The following is a 13,260-nucleotide window of genomic DNA, read 5'->3' on the forward strand; positions in this document are numbered from 1 at the left end:
CAGCACTCACTCACTCCCAGCTGCAGGGCAGTGGCTGCCCTGGGATCTCTCCCTAGCTGCAATTCAGCTGCAACTGACTAGTCAGGAAGTGAAGTGAAGTCAGAGGCAGAGGGCTTGGGCCGTCTGGCATCAGAGGAGGTGCGCTGTTATGGTCCTGACAACACAGCGGTTGGCCGGCTCCGAGCTCTTATGCTCCCTGGTGTTTGGTAGATGACAGTAGCTAGCCTCACAGCTCCCTGGCTCTGAGCACAGCATGGACTGGGGGCTATAGAGCCACAGTGATCTAAGATGTGGTCCCAGCTCTCCAGGGCCCACCAGCACTGTGGGAAATTCTCAAGGTAGTTACTTTGTAGTTAAAGTTCACTTTAAGGTGACTATGTAGTTTGAGCCAAATTAGCATAGGTAATAAAATTCACCCTTGTATCATGAATCAAATTTGTAAGAAAAACTACAGAGACTTAAAAATCATAATGCATATTTAGTCAATCACCCTTTTTGCAAGCTTAAATTATGGAACCTCAGCATCAGCAAATTCCCTCTCGGTTGAGCAGGATCGGGCACTGGAAATTGGAGCAGCTCTGGCAAATCTAGGACACATGGCTCCCGAGCTGGGCGCTTGGCTTTGGCCCTGGTTCCTCTTCCCTCTGTCGGCAGAGCTGGGGCTCTGCGTGGCTCCCAAGAAAGAGAGTTGCAGATGCATTTAGACCCCTGTTTGGGCCTCCAGAACACCGGCCCCCACCCCCACCCCCCCCACCCCCCCGGGATAAATTCTCATGATAACGTGGCTCTGACAGGCCAGCTCACGTTTGCTCTAGTGTTCGTTTGGCACGAGTCATCAATATTTCATGTTTTTCTTTTTCTTCCTCTTTTTTTTTAAAGCTTGTAAAGGGCCGTCTTGATTTCCAGATCTTGTGTTAGTTTCTTGACCTCTTTCTGGAGCTTTGTCCTAGCCTCTCTGCCGGTGTGTGTCCTAAGACGCAGGTGGCAGTCCGGGAGGCTGCCGGCTCTCCCTCCCGCCTGCTTGGACTCTCCCCTGGGTCTCCTACCACAGCCTCCGACTCGTGTGTGTGTGTGTGTGTGTGTGTGTGTGATTTCCCAGCAGAATGGAAAACACCCCGGGACAGCAGTTTCGCCTCATTTGCTGCCCTGCTCCCACACCTACCGAAGTGCTAAGCATGCAGCAGGCCCTAGCGGGTCTGCTGCATCAATGACTGGCCGCCCTGCCCAAGAGCAGGTTTTAAACCCCCACGTCGTGAGCCCATCCGAGAAGCAGAAGCTGAGCCACCATTGGTTAATGTGGTCACCTGAGCTCCTACCCGTGGGCATCCTTCCCCTGCGTGGGAATGCCATGAGCCGGCAGGGCAGCCCGTGGCTCTTGACCTGGGCTGGCTGGAAGCACCTTGAGGGCACCCGCGAGCACCATTGCCCGGTGTCCGGCCCTGTGAACCACAGCCCTGGGGCCACAATTTGGGCGCCTGGGTGAACATCCTGAGTGGTGTTGTAGGGTTTCGTCCCAAAACGTGGACTCCCGTACGGCAGCTGCCTAAAGGACTCCATGCCATCAGTTTCCGTGGTGTTGCAGGCAGGTTGCTTATTTGCCCTAATGAGGTTTTGATTACTCTCCATTTGTCTCTTTCATCAGCTTTATATTAAAAAGACTTTTTATTTGGACGCTTTGTACTTTCTACAGTTCTGAGTTTTGCCTCAAACCTAACTCTGTGTGCAGATAAGAGTAGGAGACTAACAGAGGCCGGGTGGGGGCGGAGGGGGGGGTGGGGGATGGGGAAGGGCCCGGAGAGCCTGGTGCATGGCCACTGCATTCCTTGTGACTTTGGTTGGCTCCCGGCCGCTTTTCTGGACTCCTGTGGCCCTGCCTGTTGAGTGGGGGTGGGGCCCGGGTGCTCTGAGGCCACTGCCAGCCCGTTGGCACTGCCACCTGCCGACCTCTGTTCTGAGCTCACCTGGTGCACAGCAATCTGGGGCAGCTGCCCCGCATCCCACTGGTAGGGCACCGGGGTTCAGGAAGGTTTAGTCCAGCACACGATAGCGCATAGCCCGTCGGTAGTGGGGTAAGACCTTGAGCTCGGCGGCTTGACTCCCACATCCTTGCAGGGCTTCCTGTTCACAGCGTGAATGAAACACGAGTCTTGTGTACGAATAAAACACTCTGTCAGTGAGTGCTGTGCGCTTTGTTCGGATGCTCACTCAGCCCTGCCGCACGCAGCTCTGTGCCTGGCGTCAGGGCTGTGGTGGGCCCTGAAGCCTCAGGCCTGAACACACGGCCCCAGCATGTCTGTGAGCGCAGCCTTCCGCCCCCACGGTGGAGGCGAGGAAGCTGTTCTGAAGGACGTAGCTCTGGGCACAGGGGCCGGCAGCTGCTGTGGGGCCGCGGACCTGAACCCAGGGCTTGTTTTAAGTTCTCCCTCCCACCATTGCACATTTCATTTATTGATGTCATAAAAATGTTATGAGCCCCCAGGAGACCAGGCTCGTGGTGTGACAAAATCCAGTTAGTCCTTGCCCTCCAGGAGCTCCGGGCCCGGGCGGAAACCCCCACTGAGGACACGCGTTTCTTGGATGTTCGACGGATCGATCTGCTTCACTGGCTGCCTCCATAGGCAGCTGGGGTTTGGGGGGGGTGCGGGTTCCTGTGTGTCCCCTGGGTCCTCCAGAATCTTGCGTAGAGCTGAGGAAGTGGTTCCCAGAATTCGGAACCCCAGAGACCTGCTGCCCAGCCTGCCCCCTCTCTTTTGCTTCCCTCCACACCACTTTCTGGGGGCGGACAGTTGGATTCCTCTTTCAAACCCGACGTGTGAACTGCCAGCTGGAGCGATGTGTGACCCCAGGAGACCCGCAGTACTCCAGAGGGGGGTCCTGCGACTTCTGACTCCCCCTTGATGACTTCTGCCCTTCAAAATGCAGTAGGGTGTATCAGAAAATATAAAGCAGACTCTGCACCTGTACTGATTGTGTAAATGTAACGTTTATGTAATTCTAATTTATGAGTCCTTTATAATGCATTTTGCCACTAACATAATCTGTGTTACACAGAACACCTCTTGTCGAGGTTTTTAAAATTTGAATACTTTTATTGCAATTGGTTCACATTTTTTTACTTGAAAACATATTTTAGCTTGCCATCACTAAGAGTATCCAAAAAAATCACAGGTTTGATGCTCTAATTATTTCTGTCTTAATATACTTTAAATACTTATTACATTTTGGGGGCAACAGCTTTATTGAGGTCTAGTTCACACACCATACAACCCACTCACATAAAGTATACGGTTCATTAGTTTTTAGTATATTCATGGAATTCTACAACCACCACCCACAGATTAGAATGCTTTCATGACCTCAGAAAGAAACCCTGTGCTTTTAGAGGTCACCGCTCACCCCCCTGTGTCCTCCCTGTCCCGTACCCCCAGCCCAGCTTTCTGTGTGGATTTGCCCATCCCAGGAATTTTATATAAACAGAACCACACACCGTATGGCCTTTTGTGGCCAGCTTCTTTCATTTAGCATCATGTTCTCAGGGGCCAACCACGTGGTAGCACGAGTCGGAGCTTCGTTCTGCCTTTATGGCTAGATACTATTCCCATCGTATGGCTCGCCGTGTTTTGTTTGTCTGTTCGCAAGATGGTGGACATTTGTGTTGTTGCTGTCTTTTGGCCACTATGAATACCGTTACAAACGTCCATTTACAAGTTTTTGTGTGAACGTCTGTTTTCGTTTCTCTCGGGTCCTACCTAGGACTGAGATGGCTGAGTCACGGGGTAGCCTTACAGGTAACCATGCAGGAAGCTGCCAGATGGTTTCCAGAATGGTTGCACCTTTATTACCTTTCAGGTTCTGTCTTTTCTTATTAGATTCTGTCTTCTACTTTCATTCCTGATATTGGTCTTTATGTTTTCTTGTGTTTCTTTTTTTCTTAGTCAGTGTGACTAAAGATTCATTGATCATTTCAACAAAACTGATTTTTTTTGTTTATTTGTTTTGGGGGGGGAGGGGCAGAGAGAGAAGGAGAGAGAGAGAGAGAGAGAGAGAGAGAATCCTAAGCAGGTTGCATGCTGTCAGTGCAAAGCCCGACATGGGGCTCGAACCCACAAACCATGAGATCATGATCTGAGCCGAAATCAAGAGTCAGACACTTGACCAACTGAGCCACCCAGGTGCCCCAAAATAATTGATTTTCTGTGTTTTTTCTGTTTTCAGCTTAATTAGTTTCTGCTTTTATTTTTATTGTCTTCTGCTTGCTTTGGGTTTAATATGCTCTTTCTCTAATTTCCTAAGGTGGGAAGTTAGATGATTGATAGGAAGTTTTTCTTAATATGAGCATTTTCATGCTGTACGTTTCCCTCTAAGCATGCATCCCACAAATTTTGATATGTGGTATTTAATTTTCATTCAATTCAAAATATTTTCTAATTTTATTTTTACTTCCTCTTTGACCTGTGCGATATTTACAAGTATATTGTTTAGTGTCTGAACATGTACAGATTTTCCAGATCTGTTTCTAGTATGAATGTTTAGTTTAATTGTGTTATAGTCAGAAAACATACTTGGTATGAATTCGGTCCTTTTATTTATGTATTTTTAAACTTTTTATTTACTTTGGGAGAGGGGGAGAAAGTGGGGAAGGGGCAGAGAGAGGGAGGGGGAGAGAGCGTTCCAAGCAGGCTCCACGCTGTCAGCACAGTGCCTGACGTGGGCCTCGAACCCACGAACCATGAGATCGTGACCTGAGCTGAAGTCGGACGCTTAACCTACTGAGCTGCGCAGGCACCCCTGAATTCAGTCCTTTTAAATTTGTTAAGGTTAGTTTTATGGCCCAGGATATGGTCTGTTTTGTTCAGCGCCTGCCCAGGAAGAATGTGTACTTTGCTGTTATCAGGTGGAGTGTTCTGTAAATGACAGTTTGGTCAAGTTAGTTGATGGTGTTGTTCGACAACTTCTTCTATCCTTGCTGGGTTTTTGTCTCTTTGTTGTTTCAATTATTGACAGAGGAGCGCTGAAGTCCCTAACCGTACTGTGGATTCGTGTATTTCTCCTTTTGGTTCTATCATTTTTCTTTTTTTCTTTCTCGTGTTTTGAAGCTGCCAGCAGGGCTCCACTGGGGGCCTGCTCTCAGGTCAGAGCTGTTAGAGAAAATAAGAAAAAGAGACAGAAAATGGCAGCTTGCCTCTGTGCTCGTCACTTCATGTTCTTACCCCTCTCCCAGTGTCTGCTTTTGTTTACTTTGTCTTCAGGGAGTTGCTTTTTGCATTTTGTGCGGAGTTGTAGTTTTAATCAGTGGGGAAACACACTGGAGAGTGGGCTTACTCTCCCGCGTGGCCCCCACATAGATTTTGAGCATATTTTTCTCTTGGCCTTGAATTTCCCCTCTTTCCCTGGCTGGGTGCCACCTGTCCTGCAACCACCACAGTGCCTCCTCTCCAGGAGCTTCTCTCAAACCCCAGTGGATTGGACGGCCCCTCCCTCCCTCGCTGTCGTCCCCCGACTGGGACGTGAGCCACGTGAGAGCTGGGGGACATGACGGTCTTGTCCAGCGTGGCACCCCCAGACCTCCTGGGAGTTGGCACGGGGCCAGTGGCTCAGGCAGGATTTCTTGAGTAAGTTACTGTGAATCTGCGGCTGAACTCCGCAGAGATTTTATGACTCTAGGAAGGTTTTTATGACCCAAATCAATGCCCTGACAAACAGGTCGGAGGGTACAAGGTGGTGTCAATGGCCATGCTGTTTTAAGCGCACGGGTCTCCTCTGTGCCCTTTTGGTGGACAGACTGTCCTGGCAGCCGCAGCCACGCCTGACTACCCTGAAGGAAGACCGCCCGGTGCTTGTTAGCGGGTCTGGCGCGCAGGCTAAGAAGGGAGGTAGGATGTGCTGAGAGGAGGCCGCCGTGCGTCCCGTGATTAGGCTGTGCCGAGAGGTCCACTCATTATGTTGTGTTCAGAGAGGAAATGAAGGGTGGACGTCTCGTCTCACCCTCTGTGTGCCCTTGTTACATCAAACAAATTTCCCAGTGTTTAATTATAGTCTTTGATTTAAACCTTCTCTTTAAAAGGTCTGATTATCTGTCTCACCTCATTCATTTATTCATTGAACTTACCTGCCACGCCTAGGACTTCTTAGTTTACAGGACTCGGAGAAGCTACAGGAAACACCCCGTGCCCAGCTGTCGGCCCCGCAATCCTCCCAGGTTTCTAGACCAAGCCAGAAACCTCAGTGGCAGCTTTAGGATTGCCCTCCCCCCACCACCTCGATACCCTGCGCTTTCCTCTTCTGGGGCCGACATGTGAAGTTGTGCATGTTGTTCACTGTGCACGGCCTCCTGGCTGAGGGGGCGCTGGGGCTGGGATCCAGCCTAAGCTCTGCTGGCCAACCCATGCCCTGGGCGTGGGGTGGTCTCCACCCAAGGGGTGTCTTTTTCTAATACGCCCCAGGGTGTCCCATGGGCCAGGGGTGGCCCTGCCCCTTCCCCTCTGCTGCCCAGCCTGACGAAATCCGCTCCCTCTCCGTCCCCACGGCCTCGCCCCAGGACTGCTCCTCACCCTGTCTCCTGGTGCCACCAGTGCCACTCACTGCCCCCCTCTTCTGTCTTCTACCCTGCAGCAGGTTGCATCTTCTGGAAACGCAGATCCGGGCACGTTCTCCTTCTACTTGGACCTCTTGCTGACCCTACAGGGCAGGCCCAAGCCTCCCGCCCAGGTGCCGGTGGCTCTGCACAGCCCCGCCCGTCTCCCTCAGTAGCCTTGGTCCCAGCACCGGGCCTGCCCCAAGCCCTCCCCGCAGCCCCCGGCTCCCAGCACTGGCGTGGGAGTGGTGGTGGGGGAGGAGGACTTCACGCCTTCCCAGACCGTATGACTTGTTTGCTATGGGTTGGTCGTAACTCTTAATAAAAAAAGTAGGTAAATTATTTCCGAAGAAGAAGGAGGAGAGGAATCTGTGAAGGAGCAGTCAGGCAGAGACGTCGGGCAGAGAGCTGCGTCCTGAGCTGCGAGAGGCGGGGGAGGGGCCGTCCCAGCTGCCGGAGGGTCTGTGTGACCTGGGGACACAAGTGCACCCCCCGCTCAAGAGCGGGAGGGGGCCTCATTCTCTACACACTTGTCCGATTGCAAAAGCGACGTGCTTTTTGTAGCCTCCTTGGAAAATGGAAAACTGTTAACAGGGAAGGTAGCTCACTCGATTCCAACTCGGCCGCAGCCACCACTGACAGCTGGTCTCCTTTCTTCCAGTTTTTTTATGTGTGTATTTACATTTTTATGTAATTTTCTCCCAACCTAATATGTATCATTAGCGTTTTCTGCATTGTTGAAAAGTTTTTGGATGCTATAATTTTTAATAATTAGCCAGTATACTATAATGTATTTAACCAATCTTCCGTAATTGGGTATTTATCATATTTCCAGTGTTTCCTTTATTACAACCCGAAGGCATCTCTGTGTGTAAATCCCTAGATGCGGAATTGATCAAGGGGTATGCATGGTTTTAGGTCCTGGGTACCACTGCCCACTCCCTTCCAGGGAGGATTACCTGCTCACCCTGAGGCACCTAAGGTTGGTGCCTTAGTTTGCCTGTTTTTAGCATAAGTGAGGCCTAGGCATACTTACCTCCGTCCTGGGACAGAGCCAATGAGCCGACGCAGAGGGTTGGAGGGAGAAAGTGGGATGGCTGAGGGAGCAGGGCCTGCTACCTCATGAGACAGAAGGAAGTGGGCTCGAGGGCCAGGACGGTGAGGCCTGCTCCTTTCTGGGGCCCCTGTCTGGGCTGTGGACCTGGTCTCGGGGGACACAGTCCATTGTGCTCTGGTTTGCCCTCCTCAGCCCTTGAGACCAGCCAGTCACCCGAGCCTCAGGCCTCAAATCAAGGGCCTACGTTCTCATGGACTACCATCCCTGGGAAATGGGGTCCCCACTGGGGGGCAGGTGGGTGGTTCTGAGGGCAGACCAGGAGGGGCTTCTCAGAGAAGGTGGCTTTCCTTGTAGGAAGAGATTGCTGGGCCCCAGGTGTCAGATAGCTGTCAGTACAGAGCTCTCTCATCCACTCCCACTAAGTGCAGCTATTTGGTTTGTGGGCCACAGGGACTTTGCACAGTAGGGTGAAGCAGAGTGTGTGGCCCTGTTAACAACACAGGCAGGCAGCAGGGATGCCTGTCCCTAGGTGAGAGCTAAGGGCAAGTAGTGGCCTGCCCAGAGTACCCCAGTGGCAGGTCCTGGGCTCTGGCTCTGGGCCCAGTGCTCTCCCCCTCCCCCTCTCCCTCCCCCTAGTGCTGCCCAGGCCCTGGCTCTTCCCAGAGGATCCCTGAGATTCGTCTGCCGTCCTCTGGGCAGATGCCACGGCTCTGGGCTTCCCCCTCACCACTTCTGTGTTCACTGAGGGTCCTGATCAGATGGGTCCGCTCCTGCTGGTCTCCAAGTATGCTCATGGGTGTGGGGACCCAGAAGGTGCCAGCAGAGAGCGGGTGGCTTGCTCACTCTCCTGTCTACCCTGCTCTGGTTCTGTGTGTTCCCAGGCCTGCCTGCGCCCAAGAGGAGGCCCTGCCCTTCCCCTCCTCCTTCTCTCGTGCCAGGGACTGGCTGCCTGGGAGGTAGGCCAGCTCATCTCTTCTACTCCTTCCAGAGGCCTGTCTGGGTGAGGACCACCCTGGCCTTGGAGGGTGAGAAGAGGGGGAGAGGTGATGGTCAGATGGAGGTGTGTTGGGCACGGGGCATTCTCTGTAACCCAGCCCCAGGCCAGTGTGCTGCGAAGTGGCCTCTGTTGGTTCCCATGCCTCGTCAGAGATGTAGACCCCCTCCCCTCAGTCCCCTGGTTAGGGTCGCCAGGGCATGATCTGGTGTTAGAGGCTAGGTGGGGGATGTCCACACCGTCCATCGCTTGTCCAGAGTAGGCCTGAGCCTCTCTGCACTGCCCCTCCTTGCCTTTTTTTTTTCTAAATATTTATTTTTGAGAGAGAGCGAGAGCAAAAGAGCAAGCAAGCAGGGGAGGGGCAGAAAGAAAGGGAGACACGGAATCTGAGGCAGGCTCCAGGCTCCGAGCTGTCAGTGCAGAACCCAACACGGGGCTCAAACTCGTGAACCGCGAGATCGTGACCTGAGCCAAAGCTGGAGGCTTAACTGACTGAGCCACCCACGCACCACCCTCCCTTGCTTCTTGAGTGTTGGGGATGTCTGGAGGAGGTGCTCATAGGCCATGGGCCCAGGGGCCCAGACTCTGCAGGGCTGGGCTACCCTTGGTGGTGGCTGCATCGTTAGAACCAGATTTAATTCGTGGCTCCACTGTAAAGTGAGGAAAAGCAATTTTTCACTTGAGAGGATCAGCAACATGGATACGTATGTAATTGTCTCTTTCTGCTTTTCTTCCTTTCCCGAGTGTTCTGTATCCGTAATTTAAAATTTCACAGTCTCCAATGTGACGGCTTCTCTGTGGGTATGTTCAGATCCGTTTCGGATTCAGCAGACACTAATTGAGCAGCTACTCTCTGCCTCTGGCGGGGCAGCCTGTGGTTGTGCTGGCCCCCGTGTGGCCGGCAGATGGGGTGTCGTGCTGGCCCTGCCCCCACTCAGCTGTGTGATCACGAGGAGGCCGCTTTACTTCTCTGAGCCTGGGTGTTTTTTGTCGGCACGTCAGGGCCGCTAATCCCAAACCCCTTGCCGTGAGGACGAAGTGAGGTCACGTGTCAAGCACCTGGTAAGCTGCGTGGCGCACAGTAGGTGTTCACTTAATGGTCAGATGATGACCAGCACAGGGCTGTGCCCCCCACGAGGCGGTGAGAGCTGGCGTTCACGAGCTGTGTTCGGCGGTGCTGAAGGCTGAGCGGGGGCCGCCCCTGCCCTAGCCCGGCAGTGCGCGTGACCGCAGCGTGGCGTCGCTGTGCTTTTGGCCGAGGATGTTCTAGCCCAGTGTGGGAACACGGGCCCTCTCAGGCTGATCGGAGACTCCTCAGATATACATTCCCCTTCGTCTTTGATTAATTTTTAAAAGAGAGAAATGAATTAATTATTGCCTCATGAGTACGGGTGCTCAGAGCGTGGGGGAAGGACTGAAAGCAGGACCTTGGGAGTTGCCGTGGTGGGAACCCCAGCCCCGGGCGCCCTGGCAGCTGTCCCAGGGGCTGCCTGTGATTCCCCAAAAACCTGGCCAGCAGACAGCCCCAGAGACGGAGGACCTGTCCAGCGGTGGTCGGTGGGGCTCCTGGAGAGGAAGACACAGTGGCTGCTTCTCTCCAGGTGTCCCCTTCAGAGCACCCTCCCCCCAGGCCTGAGGCCCAGGAGCTGCCTCCCCCTAACCCGCTCAGCGATTCGGGCTGCTAGGAAGGCTGCCCGTGGGTGTGTGTTCCGCCTCAGCTTGGACCCAGTAAGGTGCCGCAGGTAGTTCTAGGAGTTTCAGGGAGAGGCCCCCCTTGCCGCGCTGGTCCTCGCCCTCGCCCTCCCGCACAGCTTTGAACAGATGGTGCCTTCCTCCTCTCTGAGTTTTCTGAAGGTCGGTCTCACAGACCTCCCCTCCACCCTTCACCCACTACTTGGGGGAAAAGGCCTGATGGCCCTTGTGAGTCCCCTGCATGTGGTGCTCTCATGATCTGGGCCTCAGTTTCCCCATCAGTCAGGAAGGGGCTGAGCTTGGTGATGCGGTCTGTATGGAGCCCCCCTCCCCACCCTGCCCCCCAGCCAGGGTTTACCTGGGAAAGGCTCGGCTGAGGCCCCATGTGGTGAGTGTCAGCTCCCTGTCTTGGGGTCGGGGGGGTGCCAGCGGCCTGGAGACAAGTCACTGCTCCTCACCTGCTGACTCCCGTCAGTGTCCTCAAGCTGCTTGGTTTAGATTGAGTTCAGGGGATCCTTCAGACACCTACTGAATACCTGCTGGGTGGCAAGGGGCCATGGGATTCAGGAGATGAGGCTTATCCCTGCCCTGAGCCCTGAGGAGGAGACAGACACTCTTGGGCACTTAGGGTGTGGTGTGATGAGGGCTGCCGTGCAGGGGTGACGAAAGGCCCCCGGAAGGAGCTCATGCATCTCCTTGGGAGGCTTGGTTGGCAGAAGGTTTTAAAGGATACATAGGAGGGGCGCCTGGGTGGCTCATTCAGTTAAGCGGCCGACTTCGGCTCGGGTCATGATCTCGCAGTCCGTGAGTTCAAGCCTTGCGTCGGGCTCTGTGCTGACAGCTCAGAGCCTGGAGCCTCCTTCAGATTCTGTGCCTCTCTCTCTCTCTGACCCTCCCCCATTCATGCTCTGTCTCTCTCTGTCTCAAAAATAAATAAACGTTAAAAAAAATTTAAAAAAAATAAAGGATACATAGGAGCTTTCTAGACAGTAAAATCAACGTAGGGCATTTTAGGCATAAAGAATACGCAAAGGCATGAAAGGGCTTGACAGACGAGCGAATGGTAAGGAGTCGGTGTGGCTGAAGGTGTGTGAATGAGAGAGTATGAGAGAGAGAGAGAGAGCACGCGCATGGCAGTGGAGGGGTAGGAAACAAGGTTAGCCTGTCAATGCAGGGCTTTCATCCTGGCCATTTCCTTTTTTCTCTTCTCTTCTCTTCTCTTCTCTTCTCTTCTCTTTTCTTTTTTTTTTTTTAATGTTTTATTTATTTTTGAGAGAGACAGAGAGAGAGCATGAGCGGGGAGGGGCAGAGAGAGAGGGAGACACAGAATCGGAAGCGGGCTCCAGGCTCCAAGCTGTCAGCACAGAGCCCGACGTGGGGCCGGAACTCACGAACCGTGAGATCACGACCTGAGCCAAAGTCAGGCACTCAACCGACTGAGCTACCCAGGTGCCCTAATCCTGGCCATTTTCAAGTCGTGGCCCAGACCTGAACACCCCAAGGGAGGCGCTAGAGACAGGGAGCCCTTCCCAGCCATGCAGATGCCTAGTCCTCCCGATGCTGCCTTCCAGGAAGGCTTGGAGCCTAGGCTGGCCCTCTGGGAGCTGGAGCCAGCTCATGAGTCATCCCTAAGTGTAACAGGGAAAGGTGTCCTCCCTCAGCGCATGCTTATTAAAGCACGCCATCTTTAAGCCTCATTAAGGCGTGTTAAATGCTAATGAATTTAGAGAGGGGCATCTTGGGGCCTCTGTTTCCTTGGAAACGTTTGAGAGCAGGTGCTTCATAATGAGCTGTACCTATTTTAAAAGTGAGCCATGAGGCCTGCTTTGATAGGCTGGATCTCAGATGCTGATGGGTAAGTGTGAACAAAGCCTGTGGAGGCCAGTGGAGACGCTTTGTGCTCTCTGAAATATCATTCTCTGGTGGTTTCTATAGAAACCACTGGCACCTAGGTAGGAGAATTGCCAAGCTCCAGAGTCTCATTACCCAACGCGTTGCCTCCAGCCTGGACAACTCAGCCCGAGCCTCTGAAGACCACTGGGGTCCTGTTAGCAGCGTGGGACAGGGTTCTGGACAGAACAGGACAGATGTGTGTTGCTGTAGCCGTAATTCAACTTTAATTGTGTCTGTTCCATACCTACTGCTTGATTTCAGCAGGTCCCCACTCTGCATACTTCAGGCCTGGCTGGCTCTAATAAGAGCTACTTTTAGTGGAGCTCTCTCCTCCCCACAGAGCACTGTAAAAGGACCTTGTATTACTGAAACATTTAAATATATACCAAAGTGGAGAGACTCTTGATGAATCTCCATGCAACCAGCACCCTGTTTCAATAATTATACATTTACAGCCAAGCTTTAATCTATAATCATACCCATTTTCCCAGCAGTCTCTTCCCTCCAGCCCTCACTGCTGGGTAATTTTGAAGCATATCCCAGAAACGCTATCATTTCATTTGTGCATACTTTTGTCTAAGAGGTAAAGACTTCAAAAGAAGTATTATAATAGCATTGTCCCCTCTAACAATTTAGCAGTAATCCCTTAATATAGGCAAATATCCAATCCATATTCAGATTTCCCTGATTGCCTCATAATTGTAAACATTTTGACACAGTCACATTGTTTAAATCAGGATCTGAACGTTTGGTTGATAAAGCTCTCAAGTCTTGTTTAATGTAGGAGTTTCCTTTTCTGTTTTCCTTGTAACTTATTTACAGGGGAGGAAGTTGGTTGGTCGTCCCTTTTCCTTATTGCATCCCCTGTGGTGTCATTTATCACATTCCTCTGTTCCCTGTATGTCTCACAAACTGATGGTTACGGTTGCAGCGGTGCAACTTGCATGGTGATGTACACAGGGTAATCGCGGTGCTTCTGCTCTGCTTTTAGTCTGACTCAGTGGGGCTGGAGTAGGGCCAGAGAAGAGACATTTCTAACAAACTCCCAGG

General features: G+C 52.6%; 1 protein-coding gene and 1 long non-coding RNA gene across 18 annotated transcripts in view; one reads left to right on the forward strand and one right to left on the reverse strand.

Annotated features, from left to right (window-relative positions):
- Positions 1 to 13,260, forward strand: part of WDR25 (WD repeat domain 25) — a 141,325-nt gene that overhangs the window by 103,854 nt on the left and 24,211 nt on the right. The window lies entirely within an intron of this gene.
- On the reverse strand, positions 5,084 to 6,858 carry LOC123584321. The gene is made up of 2 exons (XR_006705317.1): positions 6,552 to 6,858; positions 5,084 to 5,138 (listed from the first exon to the last, which is right to left on the reverse strand). It is a non-coding gene; the product is annotated as an uncharacterized LOC123584321 (long non-coding RNA).

The sequence above is a fragment of the Leopardus geoffroyi genome, chromosome B3 (genome assembly GCF_018350155.1).
Source record: "Leopardus geoffroyi isolate Oge1 chromosome B3, O.geoffroyi_Oge1_pat1.0, whole genome shotgun sequence".
NCBI classification, from domain to species: domain Eukaryota; kingdom Metazoa; phylum Chordata; class Mammalia; order Carnivora; family Felidae; genus Leopardus; species Leopardus geoffroyi.